Source organism: Schistocerca cancellata, chromosome 4 (assembly GCF_023864275.1).
Source record: "Schistocerca cancellata isolate TAMUIC-IGC-003103 chromosome 4, iqSchCanc2.1, whole genome shotgun sequence".
NCBI lineage: Eukaryota > Metazoa > Arthropoda > Insecta > Orthoptera > Acrididae > Schistocerca > Schistocerca cancellata.
The window spans coordinates 63,786,298-63,804,858 of NC_064629.1; positions in this window are offsets into that span (position 1 = coordinate 63,786,298).

Here is an 18,561-nt window from a genome sequence, read left to right on the forward strand (position 1 = left end):
AAGAAATCAGTACCCAAAACAACCACCTCTGGTCATAATAACGGCCTTGATACGCTTGGGCATTGATTCAAACAGAGCTTGGACGGCGTGTACAGGTACAGCTGCCAATGCAGCTTCAACACGATACCACAGTTCATCAAGAGTAGTGACTGGTATATTGTGACGAGCCAGTTGCTCGGCCAATATTGACCAGACGTTTCCAATTGGTGAGAGATATGGAAAATGTGCTGGCCGGGGCAGCAGTCGCATATTTTCTGTATCCAGAAAGGCCCGTACAGGACCTGCAACATGTGGTCGTGCACTATCCTGCTGAAATGTAGGGTTTCACAGGGATCGAATGAAGGGTAGAGCCACAGGTCATAACACATCTGAAATGTAACGTCCACTGTTCAAAGTGCCGTCAATGCGAACAAGAGGTGACTGAGACGTGTAACCAATGGCACACCATACCATCACGCCGGGTGATACGCCAGTATGGTGATGACGAATACACACTTCCAATGAGCGTTAATCGCGATGTTGCCAAACACGAATGCGACCATGATGCTGTAAAGAGAACCTGGATTCATCCGAGAAAATGACGTTGTGCCCCTCGTACACCCAGGTTCGTCATTGAGTACACCATCACAGGCTCTCCTGTCTGTGGTGCAGCGTCAAGGGTAACCGCAGCCGTGGTCTCCGAGCTGATAGTCCATGCTGCTGCAAACGTCGTCGAACTGTTCGTGCAGATGGTTGTTGTCTTGGAAACGTCCCCATCTCTTGACTCAGCGATCGAGACATGGCTGCACCATCCGTTACAGTCATGCAGATAAGGTGCCTATCATCTCGACTGCTAGTGATATGTGGCCATTGCGATCCTCCATGGCGTTCCATATTACCCTCCTGAACCCACCGATTCCATATTCTGCTAACATTCATTGGATCTCGACTAATGCGAGCAGCAATGTCGCGATACGATAAACCGCAATCGTGATGGGCTACAAGCTGACCTTTATCAAAGTCGGGAACGTGATGGTACACATTTCTCCTCCTTACACGAGGCATCACAACAACGTTTCACCAGGCAACGTCTGTCAACTGCTTTTTATGCATGAGAAATCGGTTGGAAACTTTCCTCGTGTCAGCACGTTGAAGGTGTCGCCACCGGCGCCAACCTTGTGTGAATGCTCTGAAAAGCTAATCATTAGCATATCACAGCATCTTCTTCCTGTCAGTTAAATTTCGCGTCTGTAGCTCGTCATCTTCATGGTGTAGCAGTTTTAATGGTCAGTAGTGTACAAATCTCGCTCTTCATCTATGGGATCCAGTACTGTTATGTCTATAAAAATTACTATATATGGTAATAAATGCATTACACTCCTAAGGTGCATTACCTGAATAATAATTATTTAAGTAAATGGAGACATTCATAGGTGTCATCAACAACAAGCAAACATACAATGAATCGGGTGTTGGTGCTAATTAATGAGAAAAATAATCCGTGGTTTTATGCTAGTCGATTTGCTCATATTTTAGCATATTTTCGTCCTAGGAATGCACTTAATGATCATGATAAATAAAAATATTGTAAGAAGTATGGAAACTTCAACACTGCCATTTTAGTGCTATATCCTAACATAACATTAACCAATAACCCTTGTTTTGTAATTAATTCGAATATGCCTTTTACAGAAGATTGTCAAGACTGGGATTATAAAATTATGTTAGTATCAATTCGTAAAGATGGTAAATGTAAAAATAAACTAAAGTATGAACCAATTATACGTGAGTTGTACAATAAGACAGGAAGTATGAAATATACTAACAATACTGTAGGGGTTATCATTAATTAACTAGAAAAAATAATTAAAGGTATGCAGCACCATCTATACATTACTCAGACAAATATCAGGAGTTCATTTTGATAAAGGAAAATCATTTGTGGGGAAACCTCGACAATATCAGATGTCAGAAATGCTCAGTGAATAAATGAGCGTCAATAAGTTTACCCTATAATGGAAATACTTCTCACACTTTACTGTAAAGCGATATTTGCCACAACATTATCATGGAGGTTTCGAAGCGATGCCCTGGCGGCACCAACCTGTCAGCAAAGTGTTTTCTCTCGTCTGTCCACACTAGTGCAAAGTCTGCTACAGTAGCATGATGTAGTTCTCTCCAGCCAGCCAAAGAAATGGTGTTTGATGAAGAAAAGGAACTTCTGTTACTAGCTATCATAGAAAATGTGCGAAAATTGGGTAAACATTCATTTAGAAACTAAATACATTAGGTTGTCAAAAACAGTAAGTCTTACTTATTACTGTTGAAACTATTCCAAGTCAGAAACAGTAAGTCTTGCTTGTTACCGTTGAAACTCTTCCAGGAAACTGAAATGGGTGTATAATGTCAATTTGGAAAGATACAAGTGTGATAAATATCACATGCGGATGCCACAGCTCTGTCTAGACAAGGAAAGGTATATCAGGTACTTTAGAATGACCTGTGAATGTTTCAATGAGATTCCAAATCTCATTAAAGATCCTGTAGGAAAACGGGACACAACTTTTCATGGACCAAGTGCCCCTGAGGAACGGTTGGTCATCACTTTACGGTAAGTAGTACTACAACCAGATGTTTATAGAAACACTTTTTTATTTATACAGTTACAAATGAACTATACAGAAAACAAAAATAACAAACTGATTTTTTAAACGACAGAGATGTATTGTGGAATGTTATTACTTAGGAATGACTGTACATACTTCGCAGCAGACATTGCGTTACTAAACTGTATGGTTTCACACCCCTGATGGGAAATATTGAGAGCATATCCTTTGCATCATTATTTGAAGTTGACTGTGTGACGACATTACTAATATGTACTGTCATTTCCTTGGTTTCCTCCTGATGTAAGAACTCTTGTTCAGCTGTTAGCTGTGGCATTTTTACTTTTTCAGTCTTGTCTTGTTCATGAAAATGTCTTCACTGTTTTGGCATATGCTGAAAAAATAAAACGCCTTTTATAAAAGATTACGATTCTGTTGAGACTCTCAAACAACTTTTCTTAGTGATATGTGGCATGCAATCTTTGCCAGTTTTTTCTTATAGTGGTGATTCTCTTGACGTTGCTCATGCAGGTACAGTAGGCGTTTCACTTCTTCTGTTTTCTGTTCCACAGACAGTTAACGCGCATTGTGGGGAAGAAAGCCACCTTTCACATCCTTTTGTTCTGTCTTTATACATATCAAAGGTGCTGGTGCAGGTATACAGTCTTTCCAGTTTGCAGTAACTGAAGGTGTTAGGATTTGAGGGGCCAATATGTTACTCTTGGTTAATGCAAATGACAAAAAGGGGTAGAATATCTCCATTTGTTTAGCACATACCATTTGTTATTTACATTAGCCATTTTTTTATAGCATCTTAAGAATTTATGATAGGTGTCACACTTTTCCATCTCTTTTTTGAAGTTCTTGCCCACAAAGTAAGAATGAGGCATATATTATGAAACATTACTGCTTCACAGATGCTATTAATTTTATTGGTATTCTATATATCAGTAATATACATCACTAATATTCCTTTCTATTAATGCTTTGTTCTGGGGGTATCTCACTACAGGTGATATGTTTTATACCATAGATTACCATTTTAAAGTGGGATTTTCAACTGTGGATGCAATTGTTGCACAAGTCTGTAACAAAATTGTTAAAGAAACGAAGCCCATACATTTGAGAGAACCCAATGTTGAAATCTGGAAAACTGTTGAAAGATCTGAAGATTTTAGGGGAATTCCAAATTGTATCAGTACTATTTGCTGGACACATGTTAGTATCACACATCTGTGAAAAAGTGGTCAAATTATTGATGCTACTTAAACAAATTTGCTTTGTGCTCTTTGAAGTTTTTAGACAAGATTACAAATTTATTTGTGTCAGTATAGGTGGTTACGAAACAGAAAGTGACAGCGGTATTTAGGAGGCATCTAACATGGGTCATATATTCTAAGAGAATTCTATTAATGTTCCAGCTCCTGAAAATTTCCCAGGCAGAAAATCCCTTACCCTTTCGTACTGATTGGTGACAAAGGTTTCACTCTTAAGCCATACCTTATGTACCCTTTTCACAGTTGTTGTTGTTGTTGTGGTTTTCAGTCCCGAGACTGGTTTGATGCAGCTCTCCATGCTACTCTATCCTGTGTAAGCTTCTTCATCTCCCAGTACTTACTGCAACCTACATCCTTCTGAATCTGCTTAGTGTATTCATCTCTTGGTCTCCCTCTACGATTTTTACCCTCCACGCTGCCCTCCAATGCTAAATTTGTGATCCATTGATGCCTCAGAACATGCCCTACCAACTGGTCCCTTCTTCTTGTCAAGTTGTGCCACAAACTCCTCTTCTCCCCTATTCTATTCAATACCTCCTCATTAGTTACGTGATCTACCCATCTAATCTTCAGCATTCTTCTGTAGCACCACATCTCGAAAGCTTCTATTCTCTACTTGTCCAAACCATTTATCATCCATGTTTCACTTCCATACAAATACTTTCAGAAACGACTTCGTGACACTTAAATCTATACTCGATGTTAACAAATTTCTCTTCTTCAGAAACGCTTTCCTTGGCATTGCCAGTCTACATTTGATATCCTCTCTACTTCGACCATCATCAGTTATTTTACTCCCCAAATAGCAAAACTACTTTACTACTTTAAGTGTCTCATTTCCTAATCTAATTCCCTCAGCATCACCCGACTTAATTCGACTACATTCCATTATTCTCGTTTTGCTTTTGTTGATGTTCATCTTATATCCTCCTTTCAAGACACTGTCCATTCCGTTCAACTGCTCTTCCAAGTCCTTTGCTGCCACTGACAGAATTACAATGTCATTGGCGAACCTCAAAGTTTTTATTTCTTCTCCATGGATTTTAATACCTACTCCGAATTATTCTTTCGTTTACTTTACTGCTTGCTCAATATACAGATTGAATAACATCGGGGAGAGGCTACAACCCTGTCTCACTCCCTTCCCAACCACTGCTTCCCTTTCATGCCCCATCGACTCTTATAACTGCCATCTGGTTTCTGTACACATTGTAAATAGCCTTTCGCTCCCTGTATTTTAGCCCTGCCACCTTAAGAATTTGAAAGAGAGTATTCCAGTCAACATTGTCAAAAGCTTTCTCTAAGTCTACAAATGCTAGAAACGTAGGTTTGCCTTTCCTTAATCTTTCTTCTAAAATAAGGCGTAAGGTCAGTATTGCCTTACATGTTCCATTTCCCTAATATTGTCTACTTCTTTCAGTTTCTCCATTCGTCTGTAAAGAATTCGCGTAAGTATTTTGCAGCTGACTTATTAAACTGATAGTTCGGTAATTTTCACATCTGTCAACACCTGCTTTCTTTGGGATTGGAATTATTATATTATTCTTGAAGTCTGAGGGTATTTAGCCTATCTCATACATCTTGCTCACTGGATGGTAGAGTTTTGTCAGGACTGGCTCTCCCAAGGCCGTCAGTAGTTCTAATGGAATGTTGTCTACTCCCGGGGCCTTGTTTCGACTCAGGTCTTTCAGTGCTCTGTCAAACTCTTCACACAGTATCGTATCTCCCATTTCATCTCCATCTACATCCTCTTCCATTTCCATAATATTGTCCTCAAGTACATCGCCCTTGTATAGACCCTCTATATACTCCTTCCACCTTTCTGCTTTCCCTTCTTTGCTTAGAATTGGGTTTCCATCTGAGCTCTTGATATTCATATAAGTGGTTCTCTTTTCTCCAAAGGTCTCTTTAATTTTCCTGTAGGAAGTATCTATCTTACCCCTAGTGAGATAAGCCTCTACATCCTTACATTTGTCCTCTAGCCATCCCTACTTAGCAGTTTTGCACTTCCTGTAGATCTCATTTTTGAGACGTTTGTATTCCTTTTTGCCTGCTTCATTTACTGCATTTTTATATTTTGTCCTTTCATCAATTAAATTCAATATTTCTTCTGTTACCCAAGGATTTCTACCAGTCCTCGTCTTTTTACCTACTTGATCGTCTGCTGCCTTCACTATTTCATCCCTCAAAGCTACCCAATCTTCTTCTACTGTATTTCTTTCTCCCATTCTTGTCAATTGTTCTCTTATGCTCTCCCTGAAACTCTCTACAACCTCTGGTTTAGTCAGTTTCTCCAGGTCCCATCTCCTTAAATTCCCACCTTTTTGCAGTTTCTTCAGTTTTTATCTACAGTTCATAACCAATAGATTGTGGTTAGAGTCCACATCAGCCCCTGGAAATGTCTTACAATTTAAAACCTGGTTCCTAAATCTCTGTCTTAACATCATATAATCTATCTGATACCTTTTAGTATCTCCAGGGTTCTTCCATGTATGCAACCTTCTTTCATGATTCTTGAACCAAGTGTTAGCTATGATTAATTTATGCTCTGTGCAAAATTCTACCATACGGCTTCCTCTTTCATTTCTTACCCCCAATCCGTATTCACCTACTATGTTTCCTTCTCTTCCTTTTCATACTCTCGAATTCCAGTCACCCATGACTATTAAATTTTCGTCTCCGTTCACTACCTGAATAATTTCTTTTATCCCATCAGACGTTTCATCAATTTCTTCATCATCTGCAGAGCTAGTTGGCATATAAACTTGTACTACTGTAGTAGGCGTGGGCTTCATGTCTATCTTGGCTACTATAATGCATTCACTATGCTGTTTGTAGTAGCTTACCCACACTCCTATTTTTTTATTCATTATTAAACCTACTCCTGCATTACCCCTATTTGATTTTGTATTTATAACCCTGTATTCACCTGACCAAAAGTCTTGTTCCTCCTGCCACCGAACTTCACTAATTCCCACTATATCTAACTTTAACCTATCCATTTCCCTTTTTAAATTTTCTAATCTACCTGCCCAATTAAGGGATCTGACATTTCATGCTCTGATCCGTAGAACGCCAGTTTTCTTTCTCCTGATAACGACATCCTCCTGAGTAGTCACCGCCCGGAGATCCAAATGGGGGACTTCTAAAAATGATCATTGAAAAGGAAAGTACTATATATATATATATATAATGGAGAGGCATTTTATAATAAAGGCTTGGACTGTCTTATGATAATACATATCATTAATTAATATTCAACATTTACTGAGTTAAAAATGTCTGCTATGGAAAGAATTAATAGAGCATTAAAAGAGCAGATGATGAAACAATTTGATATTCAAGGAAATTACAGATTGATTGATTACCAAAGCCAGTGAGTGAGAACAATCATGGTATAGTGAAAATGAATGTTAATGAGGAAAGCTACGAACCTAGTGCAAGAGTTATGTATCCAAATGAAGCTAAGCATTCTGTTGGTGACAAAGTGAGAGTAAGCAAATTGAAAGGAATATTTAAGAAAGAATACACTGCTAATTGGCCTAATTAACTGTTAAAACTTGAGGAAGCTGTATATTCATATCCAATTAGATACAAATTGAAAAATAGCAACGAAAATTTTTTATGAATATGAGCTACAGGTAACAAAATATCTAGATGTGTATCTTGTTGGAAAGGTGTTAAGAAAGAAATGAGACAAAGTATGTGTAAAGTGGTCAGGCTTTGATAATTCAAATAATAATTGGGTTAATAACAAATATTATAAAATAATGTGTTCAGTAATAATGCTGATATCATGTAAAACTGGTTATTATTAAGACAGAAATAATTCTTAGAAATGTTAAACACTCTATTAAAGTATTGTCATTAAATTGTAAATGCTTGACTTTTTATCTTATTTTCACCATATCTTCTGATTGATTGTAACATGTGTTTGACCAATTTCTTAAATTATACTGCAAATTTAGTTTTATGATGTTAGGAAGAATTCTGCTCACAGCTGGTAAAATTGTTTCATGGCTTTGAGCTGCATCATCAGGCGAACAATTTTATAAGATCATAGGTATACCCATCGCTCCTAGTCCAAAGTTACTATTCAGAGAACATCATCAATGTAATGGTGTGCGAAAAGTGAAGAAGAAGTGTCCTATTCTTTAAAATTTGCTTGCGTAGTACCACATACTATAGCCATAGTAACCCAACCATTACCATGGTGTGCGGCATCATTGTTTGTAAGTGTAAAATTCAGTACACATCCATGAAACATTGAAGGGCCATGCAAAATCACTTGTGCACCTACACCATTGATTGTATTAATCACAAGATTTTCGATAGCTTTATACACTGTCAGGCGTGAATGTTTTCTCCTTCTATAACAATGCCACATGCTCTCTGTGTGTCAATGCTGCTGCACGTGGTGCTGCTCAACGACTCACGCCATCTTAAGAGAAACCTTACTCATATAGCACCTCTTTATCTAGCTGCAGCTTCCACCTTTCTCGGCTTTATCACTGCTGCCTGCGCAACCGGAAGTTGATTTTTCTGTCATGGGGTTAGTAATACTAGGACCTGTGACACCCACGGCCACGCCAGAAAGTAAGTCTCACTCAAGGTCACACAGAGAACACCATATGGACACAGATGTATAGAGGTACCTCACACAGAGAGCATCCCAGAGTGCCCCAAGGAGCTACAACACCAAGTGAATAGCTTCTCAGCTTTTTCGCAAGATCAGTGTGTAGCTTTTTATTTAACATAGATAAGGATAAAGGACAGGTAAGAGGAATGGGACTATGTCGTTCTTGTGGGCAGCTTTTGCCTTGCCCTGCACTTATCTGCACTTCTGTCATACTGATGTGGGCAAATTTTAAAGAATGTGGCACTTCTTCTTTACTTTTCATTCGCCATAACATTAACGACATTCTCTGAATAGTAACTTTTGACTAGGGGCAATGGGTATACCTATCATATAACATTGTTCACCTGATGATGCAGCTTAAAGCCATGAAACTGGTCGTGTTTTAATAAACAATAACTTTACAAGCTGTGAGCAGAATTCTTCCTAACATCATAAAATGAAATTGGCTGTAGGATTTAAGAAATGGGTCAAATACATGTTACAACCAATCAGAAGATAAGGTGAAAATAAGATAAAAATTAAGCATTTATAATTTGAGAACAATACTTTAAAACGGAGTTCAACATGATATCAGCATTATCACAGAACACATTATTTAATAATATTTATTTAATAATATTTAATTTTTATTTAATAATATTTAAAACATTTAAAGAATGTCCAAAATGAATTATTTCCACAAGATATATGGGATATAGAGCCGCTGATTAGTTATCTGAAAACTTTTGTGGTTTTAAATGAGCTACACAGCTGAAAGATGTTGATGTAAGTGCATAAACCTTTATACCAAATTATCATGTTGGTGACATAAACATGATATGTAGAAAAAATATAATGGCTATGCAAAAAGCAACAGTGAAGCTATGTTCTAACTTGCCTGTATAATTATGTATGGAAAATAAATCTCACATATGATGCACAGCATAGAAACTCAGCAAGAATTTTTGACCCTATACGGGGTGTTACAAAAAGGTACGGCCAAACTTTCAGGAAACATTCCTCACACACAAAGAAAGAAAATATGTTATGTGGACATGTGTCCAGAAACGCCTACTTTCCATGTTAAAGCTCATTTTATTACTTCTCTTCAAATCACATTAATCATGGAATGGAAACACACAGCAACAGAACGTACCAGCGTGACTTCAAACACTTCGTTACAGGAAATGTTCAAAATGTCCTCCGTTAGGCGAGGATACATGCATCCACCCTTCGTCGCATGGAATCCCTGATGCGCTGATGCAGCCCTGGAGAATGGCGTAATTGTATCACAGCCGTCTACAATACGAGCACGAAGAGTCTCTACATTTGGTACCAGGGTTGCGTAGACAAGAGCTTTCAAATGCCCCCATAAATGAAAGTCAAGAGGGTTGAGGTCAGGAGAGCGTGGAGGCCATGGAATTGGTCCGCCTCTACCAATCCATTGGTCACCGAATCTGTTGTTGAGAAGCGTACGAACATTTCGACTGAAATGTGCAGGAGCTCCATCGTGCATGAACCACATGTTGTGTCGTACTTGTAAAGGCACACGTTCTAGCAGCACAGGTAGAGTGTCCCATATGAAATCATGATAACGTGCTCCATTGAGCGTAGGTGGAAGAACATGGGGCCCAATCAAGACATCACCAACAATGCTTGCCCAAACGTTCACAGAAAATCTGTTGATGACGTGATTGCACAACTGCGTGCGGATTCTCGTCAGCCCACACATGTTGATTGTGAAAATTTACAATTTGATCACGTTGGAATGAAGCCTCATCTGTAAAGAGAACATTTGCAGTGAAATGAGGATTGACACATTGTTGGATGAACCATTCGCAGAAGTGTACCCGTGGAGGCCAATCAGCTGCTGATAGTGCCTGCACACGCTGTACATGGTACGGAAACAACTGATTCTCCCGTATCACTCTCCATACAGTGACGTGGTCAATGTTACCTTGTACAGCAGCAACTTCTCTGACGCTGACATTAGGGTTATCGTCAACTGAACGAAGAATTGCCTCGTCCATTGCAGGTGTCCTCGTCGTTCTAGGTCTTCCCTAGTCGCGAGTCATAGGCTGGAATGTTCTGTGCTCCCTAAGACGCCGATCAATTGCTTCGAACGTCTTCCTGTCGGAACACCTTCGTTCTGGAAATCTGTCTCGATACAAACGTACCGCGCCACGGCTATTGCGCCGTGCTAATCCATACATCAAATGGGCATCTGCCAACTCCGCATTTGTAAACATTGCACTGATTGCAAAACCACGTTCGTGATGAACACTAACCTGTTGATGCTACGTACTGATGTGCTTGATGCTAGTACTGTAGAGCAATGAGTCGCATGTCAACACAAGCACCGAAGTCAACATTACCTTCCTTCAATAGGGCCAACTGGTGGTGAATCGAGGAAGTACAGTACATACTGACGAAACTAAAATGAGCTCTAACATGGAAATTAAGCGTTTCCGGACACATGTCCACATAACATCTTTTCTTTATTTGTGTGTGAGGAATGTTTCCGGAAAGTTTGGCCGTACCTTTTGTAACACCCTGTATAAGTAATGAAGGAGAAGCTACGACACTGAGCGAGATATTGCAGTGGTTAGCACACTGGTCTCGCATTTGGGAGGATGATGGTTTAAACCTGTGTCCAGCCATCTCAGTTTAGGTTTTCTGTGATTTCCCTAAATTGCTTCAGGCATATGCTGGGATGGTTCCTTTGATAAGGCACGGCCGTCTTCCTTTCCCATCCTTTTCTCATCGGATGGGACTGATGAACTCACTGTTTGGTCCCCTCCCCCAAATCAACCAAGAGAATACGAAAACTGTTTGATGTACTTATTGCATGCTTTGACATATTCAGAAGAAAAGACAGTGTTATTTATGGCTTAGTTTAATGTATGATACATTCAGAATAGCTTGTGCAACCTCTTCATACGTAACTGAGTTCCCATGCATTCATCAAACTAGTTTTGTTTTCGAATTGTATCGAGAGGATTCACGTCGAAATACAGTTACCATAAAGTAGTGTTATGCTTTGCGTCATGTACTTTTATTTGGAGCTCACTATTTAACAGCTCGCCCATCTTTGAGATGGAACAGATCTTCAAACAATCCTTTTCATGAGGCTTAAACATACAGTTTGTAACAAAAAAGTATGTCGAAACATTTAGGAAACATTACTCACACATAGAGGAAGAAAATATAACATATGGTCATTGGTCTGGAGGCTCTCTATTTCCATGTTAAAGCTCATTTTCTTCTTCTCTTCCTAATCAGATTAATCATGGAAAACGCACAGAAACAGTATTTACCAGCATTACATGAAATGTTTTCGTACATAAAAGTTAAAATTCCATTCTTGGTTATGTTCGGTTAGGATGTACAGTAAGTTGTAATTCTTAGGTTCACCACCAGCTTTTACGGCGTATAGTCAGCACCGATATGCCAGTCGGGAATGATAGAGCAAAGAAGGCTGTGACAAGAGGTCAGCCAATCACACGCTGATTGACCCCTTTCCAGGAGGACAACGCGGTAGTAGCGGCACCTACGTGAAGACGACATAAGCACTGCACCCGACTGGTGGTAGCCACTTTGATAGCAGCTTCAACGTTATCCACTTCGTTAGCTGACACATCACAGTCCCTTCATTAGCAGTCTCTACATAGCACAGTTAGAGATAAGCAGTCACTGCTGTTCAGTTGACAGACTTTAGTTAGTAGCGGTCGCTAGGACCAGAAGTGTTACTTGTGTTTGTCTATTCTGAAGAAGACTGATTATATTATATGTCATCCTTTGCTTGCGACACATCTGTGTAATTGCACATGTGGATGATCATGTATAAAGGATTAGAAGAATTCTCAAATCAAAGTTAAGTAGTCGTACCTGTCTTGTTGTAATAAAACTCATTAATACGAGTAGTTTGCTTGCTTGTCTAGCGAACTGAGTACGCAGGATTCGTAGACACAACGCCAGCCTTCTTCCCGCCAGTTCAGAAGTAGGGGCAGGGGGTGCTGGGAAGTGGGGGCAGGTGCAGGTGGCTGTAGGACAGTTTCAAACACGCTTGTATTGTGGACTAGAGCAGCCTGTCTTCAAACTTCGACTTGAACATAGATAGTCCCTGCAGTCGCACTATCCTCTGTGCCCTCGGTGACTCAGATGGACAGTCAGCTCTCAGCCGTGGCAGCGTGTGGACGGCCCGATGCGCTGGCCCCGTGCTCTGCTGCAGGCGTTGTTTACTTCCACGTCGTAGCTTTAAGGCTTGTGTCCGTCCACCGTGAACAACATGTCGAGCGCTTACCGCCATGCGACCCTTAAAGTTTCCTTCCCAGCTGAACATGCGCGACCTCGTGTGTATGAAGTTGAAACGTTCCTACGTGAAGAAGTTCGTTTAGATCCTAACCACGTTCTCAGAATCCATTTTTCGATCACGAGTAGTGTCGTTCATATTAAAATGACAAACAGTGAGGTGCGTGAAGATGTCATTCGCCGCCATGCCAATGGACTTAAGTTCAAATACTCTGATGGTCACGTCGGAGTTGTAACACTTGAACTCGCAGAGTACGGTCAACGCATGATTAGGGTGTTTGAACTACCTTTTGAAGTGCCGAAGGACGAAGTTGTCTCTGCGTTACAACCATACGGTAACATCATCGGTTACGTAGAGGAAAAGTGGCAAACCTTCACGACCTACCATGTCCTTAATGGTGTATGTCAGGTCAAAACTGAACTGAAAAAACATATACCATCATACCTGACAATTGGCGGGGTGCGAGCCATTGTCATGTACGACGGCCAACCCCGAACATGTGCGGGTTGTGGACAAGAAGGGCACGTCAGATCCGCCTGCATGCGACGCCGCCTGATCCAGACGCCGGTCGGTGAGGAAGCGTCCCCAGCGGTGATCACTCAGATCCCTGTCACATATGCCAAGGTTGCCCAGGAAGGTAGCACCTCTACACAGGGCCTTCCTGCTCCGTTGACGTCGTCTGATCAGGTAGATGCAACTGCTATGAGATTCCTTCTCAGGTGCCACAGACACCAGATCCTTACCTGCCACATCATCGCAGCACTGTGACTGAAAATGCTACTGAGATGGACGTTGATCCGGGAGTGGTACCTACTTCTGCTTTCCATCAGACTGGTCTGGAGTCAGACGAAAGCCACCCGCAATCAGACTTTGAACGACCTGTTCGAAAACAAGGGTCGACACGAAAAAGAAAGAAACGTAGCCGTACACCCCCTGATGAATCCATTCTACAGATGGATACCAGGGATGCAGAACCGAAGATGGACGACAAACCGCTCTATGATGACCAAAAGTCTGATACGAACGACCCGCCACAGGCGACGACTGGCAACGAACACCCCTCCTTACTGGCGCCGTCGCCCCCACAGGTCAACGTTGAAGAGAGTCTATCCGCTGAGCCGAAAACTACGTCTCCTCTCCACATGGATGATGTATACAGCCGGTACCCTACCGCAGTATCAGTCTCCTGGGCAGACGACGTGGAGATCGAAGGGACTGGGGTGGACGGTGCTGATGATGGGGCGCCCCCATCAGTTGCGCCCGCGACCGCAAATTCTCCACAATAGCAGCCTCTTCAGCGGACCGGCAAGATCGACGACCTCTCGCTCCTGAAGAAGGAGCCCCACCTGTGCCTGTGGGACTCCAACACCAGCATTATCGTGTCGCAACGATTAACCTCGCGACCATTCGTGCGCCCCACAAACTACCGCTGATCCACGATATGATTTATGATGCGGACATAGATGTAGCGCTTTTTCAGGAAGTGCATGTCGCCGATTTTTCACCTCCACATGGCTTCACGGCGCATCTATCTGCCGCTTTGGACACCGGTAGTGGTGTTGCCATCATCTTACGAGAAGGTCTTCCTGCTGAAGATGTCCTATACCTCCGCAACGGCAGAGGTATGGCCCTTACTCTCTTTGGTGTACGCATCGTCAACATTTATGCGCCGTCGGGCTCCAGCTACCGTCGTGAACGCAATGCCTTCTTCGCGAATGAAGTTACACCCCTTTTTATGGGACCACATGATGACTGGGTCATGGGTGGAGACTTCAACTGCACCCAGCGACCTCAGGATCAATTGCCGCGTCACTCACCATGCGCAGCTCTGGAAACAGTCGTCACGCGGCTACAATTTGTCGACACGTGGAGACATGTTCACGGTGATCTTTTGGGCTTTACGTACTACACTGCGCACTCCTCTAGCCGACTGGATCGCATCTACATCTCGCGATCCCTAATTCAACACACTCGACAGGCTGAAATCTGGCCTGTTGCTTTCTCAGATCATGAGGCTTACTTCTGTGACATTGTTCTCACAAGACAGGCAGTATGGCACGGACGTGGTTTATGGAAACTGAACACGGCACTTCTTAATTCACCTGACTGTCGGCTTCTAATAGAAGACACTTGGATCACATGTAATAGACGCCGTCCCACATATCCATCTACCATATCCTGGTGGATCCAGTGTGCAAAACCTGCTCTTCGAAAAATTTTGATCCGGTACGGCAAAGATGTTGCAGCCTGGAGGAAGAGCTCTATGGACTTTTACTACAGGATCCTACGAGAATGCTCCACGATGCCAGCCTCCCCTGAGCGCCATACAAGGATGAACCATGCTAAGGCCCAACTCTCCAATCTCATGCGAAGGCATTTGGAAGTAGCGATAGTACGATCTCGTACTGCTGATTGCATGCCTCATGAACATCCATCGATGTACCATATCATCCAAGAACGCCAACATCGACGCCGAAAATTGATTCCCGTCCTAACAGACTAAGAAGGGCGTCGCTACGTAACCCAATCTGCAATAGGGAATGTGCTTCACGCCCACTACCAGCAGCTCTACGCCGCGATTCCACATTCCCCAGAGTTGATCGAGGAAGTCTCACAGCTCAACTTCGGTGGTATCCCAGGAGATGCGGTGATTGACTTGATGTCAGAGGTGACTGATGATTAAGTCCGCGATGCGATCCGGGCAGGAACCATCAATCGCTCCCCAGGACCCGATGGTCTTCCCCTCGACTTTTATCGCACCTTCCGTGATTTGTTAGAGTCCACCTTCACCTCCATCTGTTGGGAACTGATGTCTCTGGAAGTACGTGTGCCGGACGCTTTCATGGAAGGAATTATTATTCCTGTACATAAACCGCATGGTGGCAACAATATCAGAGATTATCGGCCCCTCACCCTCCTTAACAGTGATATGAAAATCTTCACTCGCCTTTTGGCGGCACGACTTAAAAACGTTGCCCGATATGTTGTGTCGCCAGACCAAGCATCTTTGGGAGGGGATAATAATATCCGCACGGCTTTATGCCGCTACAGGGATATGATCGCCGTTACCCAGGCACAACGCCTCTCTGGGGTACTTGCGTCTTTGGACTTTAGTCAAGCTTTTGATAGGGTTGACAATTCGTTCCTTACGGCCGTTCTCCACCATATGGGTTTCCCAGTCGCCGTTATCACGGTAGTGATGCGCCTTCTGCGGGGTGCCTCTTCCAGGATTACGTACAATGGCAGACTCACTCCTCCGATAAAAATAGGTCAATCCGTACGTCAAGATTGCCCTCTATCAGCGATTTTGCATGCCTTTTCCTTGGAATCCTTGCTATGTGGACTCAGACAACGTTTGGTAGGGTTGTCCATAGATCGATACCGATTCTGTTGCACGGCCTATGCTGACGATGTAGTCATCTGTTTACGTAATGCCGACGAGGTTCGAGCTGTTTGACGTGGGTAGCGACTTCTGGTGAGGCGTCCGGTAGCTCTTTAAACGTACGTAAGTCACAAGTTATGTTCATTGGCACGGGACTTCCCGTGGAGTGCGTTACACCTCTCACCACCGTTGATACCATTCGCTGTTTGGGAATAGATTTTTCATCTGATCTCCGGCGTTCAGCCGCCATCAACTGCCGACGCCTCCTTTTAATGATCAGAGCAGGTCTTATGGACCATCGCCTTCGATCCCTATATATTCTCCAACGAGCTCGATATGTCAATATATATATCGCATCCCGAGTTCCCCATGTAGCACAAGTTCTACCTTTCCCGTTTACTGAGGCACGTCGCATGTTGGCAGCGATGGCATCTTTCGTCAGGTCTGGGCTGTTGTTCAAAGTTAACTATGCAACCCTTACTCTTCCCCGTGAACGAGGTGGGATAGGTCTGTTTCACGTGCCGAATAGAGCTCGCGCCCTATTTGTCAGCTCCCAGATGACGGTATGGACACGTTGCCCAACGAGCCTCACTGGTCTCCTCCTGTCGGCATATTCGCCGGTCTCACTGTCAGCCCCAGTGATGATCTCGGATGTTCCGGCTCAGTTCCATTATATACGATACTTCTTTCTTGAACTCAGTTATCTATGCCTCACCTTACCAATACAGCTTTTACTCAAGACAAAGGCAGTATACGATGTCCTCCAATTAGGTCGTCCACCTAACCCGATTGAACCAAAGTTCCCCCAGGTTGACTGGCGTCATGTATGGCGCGCGGTGTTCGCCTGTTACCTTGACACGAATGTTCAATATGTCTGGTACCTAACTGTCAATGGTAAGCAAATCAACCAATTTCGCCTTCATCGTATCCACCTCGCCCAATCACCTCTCTGTTCCACGTGTGGAGTGCCAGACAATGATGAACATCAGTTTGTTTGCGGACCGGCGGCGGAGGTTTGGCACTTGATTCGTCGTATTGTCACTTTTCTAACATGGGACATTCCGGATTGGATTACTCCCCTTTCATTATTATTTCCGGAACGTGAATATTTTCCTCGGACAAAGACCAATGCTGTGAATTGGATTCGTGGACATGCCATTCACTACCTATCTGGACAAACTGTAGACTCTGTACTCGATTTTTGGACATACCTCAATGACCGTCATTATGTCGTTGTCCGTCACCCAAAATACAGACAATTTTTCTCGAACTTCCTTGGGAGTGCTTTCCATGACCCACCTCGCAGCTGGAATGTGTTAAGCCAAGAGAGAAGAAGGTTTCCTGTTTGAACCAATGAACATTTCTGAACAATTGAACAGAACACATCAATTTTGAGAAGACGTGACTCAACATATTACCAGCGGGGCGCAGAAGGCCTCTGATCAATTACACAACAAAACTAAACAAAAAATAAAATAACATAAAAACAATAAACATAAAAATAAAATTCAGGAAAAGGAAGATTTTGTTTTGTTTGTAAGGATAGCCCTAACCTTGATTTCCCATATTTCCCCTGGTATATAGGCAGCTCTTTGGGGTAGGTTTAGTCAGGAGCCAATGCCTGAAGTGGACCAGATTTTTTTGTTATAGGATGAAAAGTGGCGGTGGCACGTCGCTTTTTTTAGTTCCATTTTATTAAAGGGTTTTCAAAAAGAAAAGAAAATGTTAAAAAAAGAAAAAAAGATGGATAGAGCATCTGCCATGTAAGCAGGAGATCCTGGGTTCGAGTCCCGGTCGGGGCACACATTTTCACCTGTCCCCGTTGATATATATCAACGTCCATCGGAAGCTGACGGTATTAATATGATTCTAATTTCGTTCTAGGAGGCTGCAGGTCATATCCATATACATATAGTGTCAAAGACTGTCAAGAAAGTCCTGCTGTTGTACGTCGCACTGCAAACTGTCGTTTTAAACCGCGAAATATGAGTAAATGAATGCCCCAAAAGAAGGGATGGTATCATTAACGCCCTTTATGCCACCTCCTGAGGCCTTTTCGTATCGTTTCCGAGTGGCAGTGTGTCTGAAATGTTTTCCTCAGTCACTCATACGAAAACAGCGCGTTATCAATGCTGAGCATCACAGTTTTACATCCATCGCAGAGGCGTCAAAAGAAGGGGCGTGCCCACACGTATCCAAGGCTGATTCGACTACACTGCAGAAGTTTCGCTGGGAAAATCTTACACATCTTCTTCACAGTCCCAATCACTCCAGATGCTATATCCATATTATTGGTCCCCTGATGAAATACATTCGCGACCGTCGGTCTGCGGGTACAATCATGGTTTCTTAGTCTAACCTCACGTCGTTCATTTGTCGTAACAAAA